This window comes from Myotis lucifugus, unplaced genomic scaffold (assembly GCF_000147115.1).
Source record: "Myotis lucifugus unplaced genomic scaffold, Myoluc2.0 scaffold_4, whole genome shotgun sequence".
In the NCBI taxonomy this organism is placed as follows: Eukaryota; Metazoa; Chordata; class Mammalia; order Chiroptera; family Vespertilionidae; genus Myotis; species Myotis lucifugus.
In genome coordinates this window covers 1,804,860-1,822,119 of record NW_005871052.1, presented here as the reverse complement: position 1 = coordinate 1,822,119, position 17,260 = coordinate 1,804,860, and positions in this window count along the sequence as shown.

Here is a 17,260-nt window from a genome sequence, read left to right as displayed (position 1 = left end):
TATGCACTCAAAGTCTTTGGTTGATTACCTCCCAACCACCAACCTTCCCCTGCCTTCCCTCTGAGATTCCTTACTCTGTCACATGCTTTCATGTCTCTGGATCCACTCCATTTATCAGTTGATTTTGTTACCTATATTCCACATATGAGTGAAATCATGTGATACTTGTCTTTCTCTGACTAACTTATTTCACGTAGCATGATACTCTCCAAGTCCCTCCATGTTTTCTCAAAGAGTAATAGATTCTTCTTTTTTACTGCTGCATAGTATTCTATGGTATAAATGTACCACAGCTTTTTTATCCACTCATCTACTGATGGGCACTTGGGCTGTTTCCAGATCTTACCTATTGTAAACTGTGCTGCTATGAACATAGGGGTGCATATTTTCTTTCTCATTGCTGCTTCTGGGTTCTTAGGGTATATTCCTAGAAGTGGGATCACTGGGTAAAATAGCAGATCCATACTTAATTTTTTGAGGAAACTCCATACTGTTTTCCATAATGGCTGCACCAGTCTGCATTCTCCCCAAAAGTGTGCTAGGGTTCTCTTTTCTCCACATCCTCTTCAGCACTTATCATTTGTTGATTTGTTGATGGTAGCCATTCTGACAGGTGTGAAATGGCACCTCATTGTCCTTTTGATTTGCATCTCTCAGATGATTAGTAACTTTGAGCATTTTTTCATATGTCTCTTGGCCATCTGTATGTCCTCTTTGGAGAAATGTCTATTTAGGTCCTTTGCCCATTTTTTAATTAAATTGTTTGTCTTCCTTTTTTAAGTTGTATGAGTTCTTTATATATATTGGATATTAACCTTTATCAGATGTATCATTGCCAAATATGTACTCCCATACAGTGGGTTCTCTTTTTGTTTTGTTGGTCTTTTCTTTTGCTGTGCAGAAGCTTTTTATTTTGAAATAGTCTCAATTGTTTATTTTCTCCTTAGTTTCCTTTGCCCTAGGAGATGTATCTGAAAATATATTGCTATGAGAGATGTCTGATATTTTGCTGTCTATGGTTTGTTCTAGGATTTTTATGGTTTCACTACTTACATTTAAGTCTTTTATCCATTTACAATTTATTCTTGTGTATGGTGTAAGTTGGTGGTCTAGTTTCTTTTTTTTTTTTGCATGTATCTGACCAATTTTGCCAACACCATTTTTTGAAGAGACTCTCTTGATTCCATTGTACTAGTATGCTCAGGATTTGTCAAATATTAATTGAGCATAATGGCTTGGGTCGATTTCTGGGTTCTCTGTACTGTTCTATTGATCTATATTCTTGTCCATGTGCCAATGCCAGGCTGTTTTGAGAACAGTGGCTTTGTAGTATAACTTGACATCTGGTATTATGATTCCTCCAACTTTGTTTTTCTTTCTCAAAATTGCTGCAGCTATTCGGGGTCTTTTTTTTATTCCATATAAATTTTTGGAGTATTTGTTCTAGCTCTGTGAAATATGCTGTTGGTATTTTAATAGGGATTGCATTGAATCTGTAGATTGCCTTGGTAGTATGGACATTTTAATTATGTTGATTCTACCAATCCATGAACATGGTATATTCTTCCACTCGTTTATATCTTCTTCTATCTTTTTCAACGTCCTGTAGTTTTATGAATACAGGTCTTTTGCCTCCTTGGTTAAGTGTATTCCTAAGTATCTGTCAGAGCACAGCCAGAGCCCTGCACAAGCTCTGGTGCTCTGGGTTACTTTGAGTCCATGTATTCTTCCAGATTCTCCCATTCAACTATGCCAAGCACAGGACAGTTTCCTTCTTGAACCTTGCCTACTGTACTAACTATTGGGAACTTAGTCCAAGTTTCACCTTTATCCTCTGACACCAAGTGTCAGAGACACAGCAGGTCAGTTCTCAGAAGTGGGGCAGATGGAGAAGCCAGGAGAAGTTGTGGGTGTATAAGATGAGTCTTTATTGCAGAAGCCAGTGGCCAAATAGCCATCAGACAAACTCCTTACAGCAAAGTCCACACAGGTAGGCAGCCAGATACTGACTGGTAAATACATATCTTTCCCTTAAAGCAGCGTCAGTCTCTGTACCCACAGTTAGTATCTGAGCAGCATCATGCTGCCCAGTATCACTGCCTTACATCATAACAGTATCAGCTCTCAGCTCCATCTGAGATCTCTAGCCTCTCCTGCACACATAGGAGCTACATTCTCTATGCCTATAGCTTCTACTTCTCTGAGTGCTCTCTAGCTCTGCTCTGCCCAGCTGCTCTCTCTAGCAGACTTTTTCACACACTCCAGCTGACTAGCTGGTCAGTAACCCACTTTTACACTATTTAGACAAAGGAAGCTTCTTGCCAATAGTTACATCCATCATATTGGCTACTGAGGGCTCAGTGTACCGTGAGAGTGCTGTGGCCTTGCACCCACTCATGGTATCTTGATCTGATTAGGATTCCCAGGCTCAGAGTCCTTGGACAGAGCAGCCTTTCTGGTGTATTGATAACAAGGCCTCTGTGCTCCTATTGGCCTTGACTATCCGAGGACCTGGCGTGGTTCCCACAGTATCTTAATTTTTTGTTGTTGCAATGATAAATGGGATTGTTTGTTAAGCTTCTATTTCTGAGAATTCATTATTGATGTATAAAAAAGACATTTACTTATGGGTGTTGGTTTTCTACCCTGCTACACTTCCAAATTCATTTATTAAATCTAGAAGTTTTTGGTAGACTCTTTCTATGTACAATATAATTTCATCTGTGAATAATGAGAGTTATACTTCCTCCTTTCCAATTTGGATGCCTTTTATTTTTTCTTCTTGTCTGATTGCTGTGGCTAGGACTTCCAGTACTATGTTGAGTAAGAGTGGTGAAAGCGGACATCCCTGTCTTGTTCCTGTTCTTAGGGGAAATGCTTTTATTTTTTTGCCCATTGAATATGATGTTGGCTGTAGGTTTGTCATAGTTAGCCTTTACCATGTTGACATATGCTCCCTCTATTCCCACTTTGTAGCATCAGAAATTTTAAATACAATTTTCTTGTAAAATAATTTACAGCCCTAACAGGTTTGGCTCAGTAGATAAAGCGCTGGCCCGTGGACTGAAGGGTCCAGGGTTTGATTCCTGTCAAGGCATATACCTCAGTTGCAGGCTCGATCCCTAACCCTGGTTGGTACATGTGCAAGAGGCAACAAAGTCTCTCTCATATCAATATTTCTCTCTTTGTCTCTCCCCTTCCATTCTACTCTCTCTAAAACTATCAATGGAAAAATATCCTTGGTGAGGATTAACAACAAAATTTACAGATAGGTGGATGATCTTGAGAAAATGACAAGTCCTCACTCTAGTACAGTTTTTACCCTATAGAGCAGAAAATTTTACCCTCTAGCACACCCATCACCCAGTACCTAAATAATAGGTGCTTAGATTAGAAAGTGAAGGAGTTAATAGACCTGACCCTGCTGATTAAGGAAAAAAAATAATAATTTTCTCCTATATGTGATCTCTCTAGTGGCTAGAAAGTATTAATGAACAAATGAATGATTAATATTATAGCCTATGACTGCCTAAAATTAATGTTAATAGAAGTATTTATAATGTATTTTATAATTTGTTTATAATGTATTTTTAAATCCTACATTGATGTTTGCTATTAACTATAAGGCATTATTGTGTTTTCATCATTACAGCTACTTAAACATATACAAAAATGCTACTATGGATATCAAATAGTACTAGGAATTTTTAATTCTAGCTCATATTAAGAGTCTGTCCCCATAACTTCCTGAGATTGGTGTCATCAATCAGAAATCTTTTTTAGAAGTACCTCCACCAAACATCTGAAGGTAGTTTGAGATAAGTACCTGGAATCTAGTCCACACTTAGTTGGAAAATTATAATCTGGCCATTATTTAGTTTGTTTCTTTTCCTACACAAATTTAGTGCTTTGATAAGTTATTTATCAATAGCTGAAATTCAAGTATAACCTAAAGCCAGCTGAGATCACTTCATTCTTTGAAATATTTATAAAATTGGCTCAACCCCTATTACATCCAATCCCTTCCTCAAGATTTCTGAAGTTTTGGGGTACTTCCATTCTTATGGTCACCCCTTCTCTGATTTCATGTAACCACTGAATTCTTAATCTCATTAATTTATCATACTGCAAAAGAAATAACATTACTCTTCAGCCATCACCACTGTAATTTTTCATTGGCTAACATCCTGCTGCATTCCCCCTCCTACTTAATGTTTCTCATCCTCTCTCTCCCTCCCCTTTCTTCCACTTTTATATTTTTCATTACCTTCAAATTTCTGGTAATTGTGTGGGACTATTTAGTCAGATTTTTGTTTTTACTATCTTTTACACCCAAAACAGCTTATAAAGATATTTTGCCAAACAAATGTTATATATGGTGGTGCTATCATCATGTGATTTTAAACTGTTAAAGTGATTGGATTGTGATCAAATTTAGGCAAAATTGTGTCATTCTAATTTATAGAATTTCTTCTCAAAACAGAAGCCAATCTTCAATAACTTAAAAGCAACCTTTATTTTATGTTTGTTTTAGAAAACACAAAGAAAAAGGAGAACATCAAAGAGACTTGGCAAAATGCCATTTTGTCAGCTTCTGGAGGACATTCTACCAATCCCAGCATTGCGAATTCTACTTCAATGAGGGGTAAACTTGGAATTCCTGGAGACAATGGTAGACATCTGAGGGACAATATTAGAGTCCCCATAGATAATGTCATCATTCCCATGGCTAATGTTGGGGTTTCCATGGATAATGCTGCAGTTCCCTTGAATAATTTTGGAGTTCCCAGGGGTAATCTTGAAGTTCCTAGAGGCCGTGGTGGAGTTCCCAGGTGCCATGCTACTAGAATACCAATGTTTAAGGTTGAAACCCCCAGGAATAATGTTGGAGCTTCCAGACGTGTTGTATCCTCTCCACTTATTGAGCTCTCAAAGATAGGTGAACACCGATTATAAAACTGGCACCTTACAAAACAGTCCTGATGGTTAAATAAACATACCAAGACATTAAACATAAAAACGGAGCTGTATCAAATCTTGTAATCCAAAATAGTAGATGGAAACCTAAATCCAAAAAGCATAAATAAGTACTGTATATAAATACATTTATTATGGATAGTCTTATCAGAATTTTTGAAACGAGATTTTAATCTATTTGTTAGTTTATTCTGAATGACATCCTTTCATTAATCTGTAGGATACTTTATTTTGGAAAGTGGTGGGTTGTGTAATAGTAAGATGCTTAATTCATCAAGCCAGATTTCTATTTAGTAGAGATACACCATCTTTATGATTGATCAAAATAACAACTAATCTCCAAATAATATCATACATCTCGTAGATTAAAAAAACTTCAGGTTTCTCTGGATACATTGATGGACAAATGAAAGCAATCTCATAGTTAACTGGGAGAGTTCAAGTAAGTGTTCAAGAAATTGATTGACTGAAAGTTAAGGGCCCAGAAAATTCAGCAGAAGATTGTTGAATACAGTGCTTCTCTGAAGTGTCCAGATAGGACCTCTGAAAAAAGTTCACTAACAAGAGTATTTAAAAATACATATTTATTTTTTGTGACATATATCTGAAAAAATTGTAAATATTTACTGGAAGCCTTAAAAATACAAGGAGACAACAACTGTAGAACTGTAAATAGTATTGTGATGTAAATAATATGGGTAGGAAAAACTAACAGCACCACAGGATGCCTAAAATATTGCATGCTAAAACAATATTTTTCTTTAAGAAATTAATTTTGTTTATTCTTCCCAACTACTAAATTACTTTGGCATAAGAATATACCAAACAGAAGGGAGAAAATATTGGAATACTTTTACTAAATTACTGAACAGGATTCTTTTCTTAGAGAAAAGAGAACCACTTTTCATTGTCCTAAATTATTAGTATAGTATTCAAATCACACAAATATATTTATCTATGAAAATTGTTATTAAAATTATTTCACAAATCTCTTAGGATTGATAAGGTATGACTATATGGTAATGAGACACTCTATAAACTACATGGGAAAATAATCTCATTGCTTTATATTCATACATAATATAAATTTTGTCCAAATTTTCAGGGCACATGGGTCACTAATCAGCTTGTACATTTAAATTTGCAACTTTCTTGGTAGCTGTTGTATTTACAAAAACAAGGGCAACTTAAATGATGGATGCCACCTACCCCCTTGTTGTGTGCCTTACCACATAGGGCAAGGGTGGTAATCTGTGGTCTGAGTGAAAACTCTTGCCCACTCACACGTTCCATCTGGCTTATGAGAAAGGAGGTAAAGAGGCTAGTTGGCCTCCCTCTTTCACTCTCCTCTGGTTCAGAGTGATTACTGAACTAGAGCCTTGGCCTCAAAAGAAAAGGAAATGTGGTGACATTTCTCTTTCCTACTTCTTACCAATTCAGAAGATTGGTTACTATTTCAGACTACAGTAACATGAATCTTGTATGGGCTGGCAAAACCACAGAAGTAATAGAAGAATATAGGCTGCCATACTTCAGTTACTGCCAATCCGGACTGAGAAAAACCAAAATTACAGTTCACCTGTTTAACAGATAGCCTACACTATATGCTCTATGAAAATACTGACTTTGTGAAACAGAACTATTACATGTCTAACGTTCAAAGGGAATCACCTTGTGAGTACAAAAAGAGTACACTAAGGTGAAAACTGAGAGATGCTTACTAAGAACTAATATTTACTAAAAACATCAAGGAAAGACAGCAAACAAAATTAAACTCAAATATAGATAACACTGATACATAGTTGAAGATGGTTACTAAAGCTAAAGAAAACACCATCATTAAGAATAACAACAAAAAACAACAAAAAACAACAACCTTGCTTTGTGATTGTGATTCCTCATGCTTATGATCCTTATAAATTTTGATATTGTGTTTAGTGGCTTAAAATTTAAATATAAAAATTATATGTAAAATGGCCAACCGCTTCTTCATTGTACAACTCTAAGAAATTGAGGCTAAGTTTGGTAAAAAATAAAATGTGAAGATGGTCTCAGAAAATAATGATCAATTATGTAAAGAAAGTTACTTTTAGCATTGGTTTTACTCTGCTAAATTGTGTTGGTTCAGAACTGAGCAATGTAAACCTTTCAGTGATACATAGTTATCTATCTGCAAAGATTGTGCCTCGTCTTAGGGTTTTCTATGTCAAGTAAATTATCTGAAGTCAATCAGTGATCATCACAATTCTACAGAAAAGTGAGTAAAGAGCAGAGGATGTAATATATTGAGTATGAAAATTTCATCACAAATTTCACAAAAAGTGGATCTAAGGTTTTCATTAAAAGTTTTAAATTGGAAATCTAAATGTGTAGTGTTGAAGAAAGAAAACAATGAGCCATTTCTAACTCCCTTGCCCTTACCAAATAAAAGATTAAATTAGCTTTCATATATATTATATATATTAAAATATATCCACTATAAAAGAAGAACATTACTTGCTAAAATCTATGATGGCATACAGTTGGAGAAATAACTCTAAAGTTATCCTGCATAGTGTACTATGCAAGAAAAAACAGTCACAAAACAATAATAACATATAGTTAGCTTAACAACCCTAGACATTTTTCTTTCAAGGCTCTAGAAAACTATAAAGTGTGCCATACTCAATGTGAATAGAGATTAATTCTTCTAAGTTTACCTATTATTTTTACATCAAATACCCTGATTAGGGATTTAAACCAAATTGATTTTTAAATTAAATTGCACAGTGTATATTCAGACAAGTCCAAATGACAGTTAATTCACAAATTACTTAGCAATTCTAACTTGAAAAATATAAAAAAAGAATTTTTAATAAATAAAGTTTTATTAACCTCTGGTTAAATTTTTAAAATTAATAAATGAAAAAATATTTTCAATGGTTAATAGGATAAGGGAAAAACTAACAAAAACACCCCTCTAAGAACTAACAAAGATATGGTATTCAAATCACATAACTGACACTTTCATTTCAATCAACATAATGTTAGAAAAATATCTCACATTATTGAATCGAATATTTTTGAAGGATTCCTAGTAGAAAATTCATTTATCCATAAGCACAACAAGAAACTTGGACTAAAAGAATTTAAACAGTTTGTGAACCATATTTTTTAAAAATATTTGAAATAATCTGTCTATAATTAAAATTTGTAATATCCATAAAAACCAATTTAATTTTTACTGAATAAGAACAATAAATTTAAAACTCACATAAAGTAGAAATGTTTATTTATATATTGATTGACCTTCTGTATTTAAAGTTGAAGTTTACCAAAAGTGAGACATAACACATTAGAAAATTACTGCTGTCCAACTAACAAAGCACAGTGACCACCTTGTGTACAAGATGAGCTGGCTGAAAAATAAAATATATTTTATATTAAGAACAACCTAAGAAAACTGAATTTTGACTAATGAAAATTATGTTAAATTTTAAATTCTGACCAAATTGTGCCCATAATTTGTTTTAAAAAGAAGTAAAATGGAGACTTGAAGAATAAGTGGAGAAATACATGTAGTGAAAATTTTATTTCAGAAAATCAAATATAAAGAGTTATGGAATTAAAACATAAAACTATAGAAAAAATGTTTAACCCAAAGAAATCCAGGGAAGGTAATTCTTTTTTTATGATTATTCTAATAGCAGATGAATGTATAATGGTATCTCTGTTTAAGAGTGAAGCAAATATATGCAATATGCATTATTTATTTCAAAATCCATTAATTGGTAAGAGAGTTTCATTAATTACATGGGATATTCATATCTAATGATTATATTTTAAGTATGTTTTAGAAGTGAAAATTCAAAATATAGCAAAGTGCTTTTAATAGGTTATAGGTTATAAAGTACATGTGCCTTGTTCATATTTCAAAAGCAGAGAGCCTCACTGGTGTGTGACAATCTAGTGGAAAATGAGACAAAGAAAAGAGAAGCACAAACACTAGAATTAAACTGTAGCTTTTAAAGTAAATGTTGTTTTCTAAAAAATATTATTTGAAGAAAATGTTTTTCCTTTTTTGCTCTTTCAAAAGTTGTCATTTTTTCTTTATTAATATGAACAAATAAGCCTTAAAGTTATTTACTCATTTATTGTCCGCAATCTCCTAATTAATTTTCACCCCTTATACATGTTCATCACAACCTTTATTCCAAACCATCCTTCACCTTATTACCCCCCCCACCTCTACCCCACCCCTGACCTCTTCTCCATACCTTCATATCTTATCCCTACTTAATTCTTCCCTTGCCCTTACCTCACCCTACTTTATTCTGGATACCTTCTTCATCTCTTACCCTCACCCCATTCGCCACTTTTTTCTCTTCCCATCTCATTCTAAGCTCACACCCTATCTTTGATCTCCACCTCCTTATACACCCACCCTACTATATTCCTTATTATCACCCTTTAACTCAGCCTATTCCTAAAATTTATTCCAACCCTCACCCCACCTTTTACCTCATGCATTCTAAGCATCACCACATCTTTGACCCTTCAACTCCACCCCAACACTAATCTTAAACTCTCCTTCAATCTTGACCTTCAGAGCTAAGGATAGAATAAAGACTATTAGAATAAAGGTGCACTGCAAAAATATGCCTATTAAAATAAAACCCTAAAGTTGCAATTTTCCAGAATGTCAAGATATCCCAAATTATAACATTTATGATATCAAAACAGGTAAATCAAAATTATTTTGTCAAATTATGGGGGCCTGATTACCATTTAGCCCCCAAAGAAATTCTTAATAGGGAAAATAGACTGGTTTGTGCCAGCCTTTCAAAGATTATAAAAACACATATAAATGTGATTTGAAAATCTGTCTGCTTTATTTTTTAAAAATTTTGAATGACTTTTAAAAAACTTGTATATTTTTTCTTCTTTCATATATTATAAAGATACCTCTCATCTAAAGAAATACTCATTTTATGCTTTTTGAGTACATGAATAGATATACACTACCAATTTCTTAATCTAAATTGTAAAATATGTTAATGAAAAAAGATAAAATATGCACTTTTTAAATTTATCAAAGCGTATTTTTGCTATTAAAAAGTTATATTTTAACATTTTACTTTTTAAGCTCTCACCTCTAGTAAATGTTATCTGATGTAACCAATATCCATCTAGAAATGAAGATCTCTATTATTATACATACATTGGAATAAAATTAAAAAATTATCTTTAAAATAAAATTCACTTTAAAATGCAGTGACATTGAAAATTATAGTTATTATAATACAAAACAGTATTAGATATATCAGCAATTAATATAACTAATTTTTCCCAAAAGCCCCCAAATCTTGAAGATATTGACAAATTTTAAGAATTCCTTCATATCTAGTCATTCAAAAATAATTACACACAAATTTGATTATTTTAAAGTTGCAGGATTATAATGGCCAAAGTTCATTCTTTAAACCTTCCAGTACTATGTAATGAGAGTTATTGCTAATGCATGTGCAGTACATGAAGGGATTCAAAAGTCTATGAAGAAGAAAAATTAATAAAAAGTGTTATTGATTTGGAAATACACATTACTGTAAAACTTTCGTAATGACACCTCTACACATTATACCTTCTCAAACCTTTAAACCCATCAAGCTCAGACCAACTGTTTCAGTTTGTTGTCACTATGTCCAGCGTGTTTAAGAAAGTCACTCCATATTTCTCTTTTGCCATATTTATCACCAGTGATTAGAGAACAAATCTGTCTTTAATTGGGGAAAAAAATAACAGCCCTCAAGTGTTCCAAGGAAATCAGTGAAAGCTGATGCAAAGCTTATGGTTTAAGTATTCATTATGGATTTAAAATGTCCACCTTTTAAAAATGAAACATCTGACTTGGTTTTAGTTTCAAAGACAAGGAAGACAGTAAAGTCACTGGTATTGTGGAACTCTTTCCATTTTATACTCATGCTGTAGTTACATTTTTAAAAATGTGTATATTACCATTAATTGCTGGCCATTTTTGAATTTTGTCTCATTAATTAAGTATCTATTGTAATATGTTTAAGCATTGTACTATTCAAGGTGAAATTTTAATGTATATGTGATATGTATATCTTGGCCTATATTGTATCTTTAAAGTGTGGTGTAGATTGATGTGATGCATTTATTTATTCAGGGGTTGAATTATCACAGCTCTTGTCTCTAGAATTGCTGCTGCTCAATCTATGAAATTACCTTAAACTTGCAAAGCTTACAACAGTTATTTTAATATTTTACTAAGTTAAATTTCTAATACAGAATATTATAGAGGGATTATGATTATTTAAAATCTTAATTACTAAATAAATTTTATTTCTGTAGCAAAGTTCACCAAACATTCATTAGGGTTGTTTTAAAAAATGGACAAAACCAAACTTAACTTCTGTACCTGCTGATTGATATACCTGCTGCTTCTATTCCATGCTCATTTGTCCAAGAGTAATGCCATGATGTGGACATTTTTAATTTTTGGATTTTTCTCTGTGAGTGTGTGTGTGTGTGTGTGTGTGTGTGTGTGTGTGTGTGTGTGTCAGAGAAACAAGGTGATTTGGAGAGAAATTATTAGCACTTTCTTTAATCATTGACAGTTATTGACAGCACAATGTATTTTTCTTAGCACGCCAAAAGCATTAATTTGCAAGAGAATAATTGTCCCCACATTATTGAACTTTCAATATCATTTCATCTGCATTCGTAATATAAGCTTGTAGTTCTTAACTTTGCTAAGTTGACAAGCTGGAGAAGAGATATTTTGAATGTTGACTTTTGTGTCCTAATCAACTATGAATAAAAATAGAAAGTACAACTAATCTCCAGACTTATACACTGAAAATCTTGGTTGGTTCTGTATGTTTCATGTGTTTAATTTATATACACAATCGCATCTAAAGTTTAGTTTCTCTTTTTTCACAAGGTGAACTCTACTCAAACACAAACATGATTAGAAACCTTATAAACTGAAACACTAGAAATGTTTGGTACTACAGAAATAGAAATTAATTACCTCCCCTCTTATATCTTTAAACCAAATTTCAACTCCTGGATAATATTGTTCCTCTTAAATATTTTCAGTTTTGTATTTATACCATGTTTGGACTTATACTTTCTAGGTTATATAAGCTGAATTACTTTTTTCCTTCCATCTCTTCAAGTAAATTGTGATTGATGCCATTTTCCTATCATATTTCTGCCATGTTACCTTGTTAATATTTTGTGTCTGGTAAAATTCATTGATGATAAACATCACTGTGTTGTCTTCATTAGGTATATATATTTCCAATACATTACAATGATGTGTAAGGTGCACTGCAAAAATGTTAATTTTTCTAACACATTAATATGCTTAAAATATATATTTGGCACAATAGTGAAAAGAATATATTTCTTCCTTAAATGAAATTTGCCTTTTGCTTTATGAACTTCATTTGTAAGTGTAGATTTCAATAAATGGTGTCATCTGCATTTAAATATTGGGTTTTCTTTCTTGTGTCTTTTAGAAACACTTTTCTTAGAGTTATAAGCATCTCTAATTCAGATATCTTTAATGTAAGGCAGATGACAATAGAGTTAACTACTTGAGTGCTCGAAAACTTAAAAGCAATATCCCACACAACATAGTCCAGTCATTTAAAAAATTGTCAAGCAACTTTGATGGTACTACTTTAAATATTGAGTACTTGATTGTTCAACCTAATTGTTTATAAACAAAGCTTGTCAAACAACCTCAGGGTTTTTGAGAAACACAAACTTTATTACATCTCAGGATTCTGTCATGAATGGGTGTCCAGCTATAACTTTTTTTACCATCTTATTTATTTATTTTTAAAATTTATCTTTATTGTTGAAAGTGTTACAGATGTCACTTCACCGCCATTGACCCCATTCTCCCCACTCCAGCCCCCTCCCCAGGCCTTCACTGAACTATTGTCTGTGTCCATGAGTTATGTATATATGCATATAAATTCTTTGGTTAATCTCTTCCCACACTTCCCTTTCCCTCTGAGATTCGCCAGTCTGTTTCATGCTTCCATGTCTCTGGATCTATTTTGTTTGTCCTATCACATGATCTCACTTATATGTGGAATCTAGCAAACAACTATGACTTTTTAAAATTTAAGTATATTTGGTGTACATTATATTAGTTTTAGTTGTACAATATAGTAATTTTATGTTTATATACTTTAATGTGATCACCACACTAAGTCTAGTAATAATCTGTCACTATGCAAACGTATCACAATATTATTGACTGTAATCCCCTTGACCTGTTTCACCAATCCCTCCCCCTTTTCCTCTGAGGCAACCATCAATTTAATCTGTTTCTATGAGTCTGTTTTTGTTTTGTTTTGCTTGTTTGTTTTGCTTTTAGATTCCACAAATAAGTGAAATCATTCGGTATTTGTCTTTCTCTGATTTATTTCACTTAGCATAATACCCTCTCTAGGTCCATCCATGTTGTCTTGAGTGGCAAGATTTTATTCTTTTTATTACTGAGTAATATTACAGTGTGTGTGTGTGTGTGTGTGTGTGAGAGAGAGAGAGAGAGAGAGAGAGAGAGAGAGAGAGAGAGAGATAGAGACCTCTTCTTCATCCATTCATTTACCAATGGATGCTAAGGTTGCTTCCATACCGTAGCTATTATAAATAATGCTGCAATGAACATAAGGGTTCATATATCTTTTTGATGTTTTTGTTTTCTTTGGATAAATACCCAGAACTAAAATTGCTTGATCACATGGTAGTTCTACTGTTGTTTTTTGATGAATCTACATATTACTTTCTACAGTGGGGCCTTGACTCACGAGTGTCCCGACTAACGAGTTTTTGAGATACCAGCTGTCTCTTGGCCGATTTTTTGCATTGAGTTGATAGAGTAATTTGAGTTAACGAGCTCCTTAACGAGCTCCTTAACGAGCTCGGTCTCAGAACGATTAAACTCGTAAGTCAAGGCCCCACTGTATATTGGTTGTTTCTTTTTTTTTTTAAATATATTTTATTGATTTTTTACAGAGAGGAAGGGAGAGGGATAGAGAGTTAGAAACATCGATGAGAGAGAAACATCGATCAGCTGCCTCCTGCACACCCCCCACTGGGGATGTGCCCGCAACCAAGGTACATGCCCTTGGCCAGAATCGAACCTGGGACCCCTCAGTCCCCAGGCCGACGCTCTATCCACTGAGCCAAACCGGTTAGGGCAGGTTGTTTCAAATTACACTCCCATTAGCAGTGCTCAAGGGTTCCCTTTTCTCCACATCCTCATCAACACTTGGTATTTGTTGACTTTTTGATAACAGCCATTCTGACTGGTGTGAGGTAGTATCTCATTGTGATTTTTATTTTCATATCCATGAAGATTAGTGATGTTGAGCAACTTTCATGCCTGTTGGCCATCTGTATGTCTTCTTTGGAGAAATGTCTCTATGTCCTCTGCCCATTTTTTTTAATCAGATTGTTTATTTTTGTTATTGAGTTGTATTGAGTTACAATACATTTAACTGGTAAACTGTTTGTATATGTCCTTATAAAGAGCATAGTTTTTACAACTAAGTGTAAAAAATGGACTACATGCTTGGCTGGTGTGGCTCAGTGGTTGAGTGTCGAGCCATGAACCAGGAGGTCATGGTTCGATTCCAAGTTAGGGCACATGTCCAGATTTCAGGCTCAATCCCCAGTGACGGGCATACAGGAGGCAGCCAATCAATATCTCTCTCTCATCATTGGTGTTTGTATTTCTCTCTCCTTCTCCCTTCTTCTCTGAAAGCAATAAAAATATATCTTTAAAAATGGGTAACACAGTGGAAAAGGTGAACAAAAAACTTGAGCAAGTACTTAATCAAATATAATATTCATATGGCCAAATAAAATATGAAATGGTGAACAATTTCATTAGACATCAAGGAAATGTAAATGAAAACTTGAATGAGATAACACTACACAGAATGGCTAAAATGAAAAGACAATGACCAATTATTGATGAAGATGTTGAGCCTTTAAACACTACTGGTACAATTACTGGAAAAATGTAATTTGGTACAATCACTTTCGAAAATTGTTGCTTGTATGCCGTAGACCAATTCCAGCATGTCATAATTTCAAGAGTTTCATCAAAAGGTTGATGAGACTTGGGGACTCAACAGGGTTGAGTCACACATGTAGTCACCTGTTGGGAATGGCTAAGGGCATTTCCACAAACCTGAATAGGAAACTGATTGTGGCTGCCAGACAGCTTAAAGGCATCTTAATCTACATATTATTGCCTCCTGTTGGCCAAACACCTGAACAGCTGTAGGCTATCCCCCAAACTGACAATGCTTCTGTACCCTTTGAAACCTTACCCTTTGAAGTGTATTATCTCCACCTTGCCTTAGGACAAATTGTGTTAATAAAAGCAAGGGTCCTAGACAAAGAGGGAGTCTTCAGTTCCTTTAGCTGAAGGTCCTCTGACCCCCAATGCCTTTCAAAATTATATCTCGTCTTCGGACTCTTTATTAGTCTCTGGATTCCTATGTCATCTACGCACAGCCCCTTCTCCAGATTCCTGAACCTTTCTTGATGCTGGGACAAGAATCCCAGCACTTGTATATATTAAATTTGAACAAAGGCATGTATTATGACCCAGCAGTTCCACTTCTGTCTTTTGGTCAATTATTATGTGCCTGCTTCTGAGGCACAAAATAGCTGTACATAAATTTGGATTGAATTTATCAGGGGCTATCTGATGGCACCTTGCCTTATGCTCATGCTATACTCCTTGCCTTGCACTCCAGGGCTCCCCCTGCTGACATACAATGCTATAGACCCATCCAACATCTATACATGTGCAACCTCGGATTTGAGGACAATAACCTTCTGTGGCATATACACTGAGTGGCCAGATTATTATGACCACCCCATCAGTACTTTGTTGGGCCACCTTTTGCCTTCAATACTGCAGCGATTCTTCTTGGCATTGACTCCACGAGATGTTGAAAGGTGATGCGAGGAATCTGACACCATGCCTGATGAATAGCACTGTCCAGTTCTGTGAGATTTGATGGTTGTGGAACCAGCTGCCTGATGGCTCTTTTAACTTCATCCCACAAATGCTCAATTGGATTGAGATCTGGTGATTGTGGGGGCCACCTAAGCAAGGTAAAGTATCTCTCATGTTCTTGAAAGCACTCCTGCACAATACGAGCACCGTGGCCTGGCGCATTGTTTTGTTGGAAGAAGTCATCTCCATTGGGATACGCCATCAACATGATAGGATGAACTTGATCAACAATGATACTTAGTATGTTGTGCTATTCAGACGTTTGTAATGATCTGGTCCTCTAGCAACTTCAGCGTGAAATTATAGCTAATTTGCCTACAAAGGTCAGGTGGTCATAATAATCTGGCCACTCAGTGTATATTTAGTGAATAGATGCTAGGAATGAATGAATAAATAATTTTCTCTTTCTTCCCATAGCCAGACTGTCCTGAGATGGTCCCTATATCCTCTCAAAGATGAGATTAATTTTGAGATTGAGCAACATAACCTATTAGATATGTTTGCTCCAAGTGGTGGTCAGCTCAGTAACACATCCTTTTGTTGACTTTCCTGTCTTCTGAGACTTAGTTACCTTGGGAATATGCTCCCTAATAAAGTAATAGCACATAAACTTTTTTCTCAGGCTCAGATTTGTGAGGAACCCAGGCTAAGGAAATACCAAAATGAATCACATACATAGGTGCATCAAAAGACATGTGCAGGAATGTTTATAGCAACATTAGTCACAATATTTAAAAACTCAAAACAACTTAAATGCCCATCAAAGTATGCTAGATTAAAAATTTGACAGAAGGCCTGAGGTGGGGTGGGAGCCAGGTGGACGGGGGCACAGAGGGGAAAATTGGGACATCTGTAATACTCTCAACAATAAAAATAATATTTTAAAAATTGACAAAGGAAGTAAAATATAAAAGAGAATCTATTGTATGCTTCCATTTATATAAAGTTCAAATGTTGGCAAAACTAATATATGGTGCTAGAAGACGGAGTAGAGGTAATCTTTGGATAGGAGGGTAAGTACTGACCTCAATCAAGCACAAAAGACTTCTGGTGTGCTAACAATGTTTTATTTCTGTGTACTGTTACATGAATGGTTGTACTCTATAATAATTCCCATTTATACACTTTTTTTCTACAAATAGGTTATACTTCAATTTTAAAATCTTAAATGACTGATATAGTTCCACCTGACAATTTTTGCTTCTTTTGTCTATACTT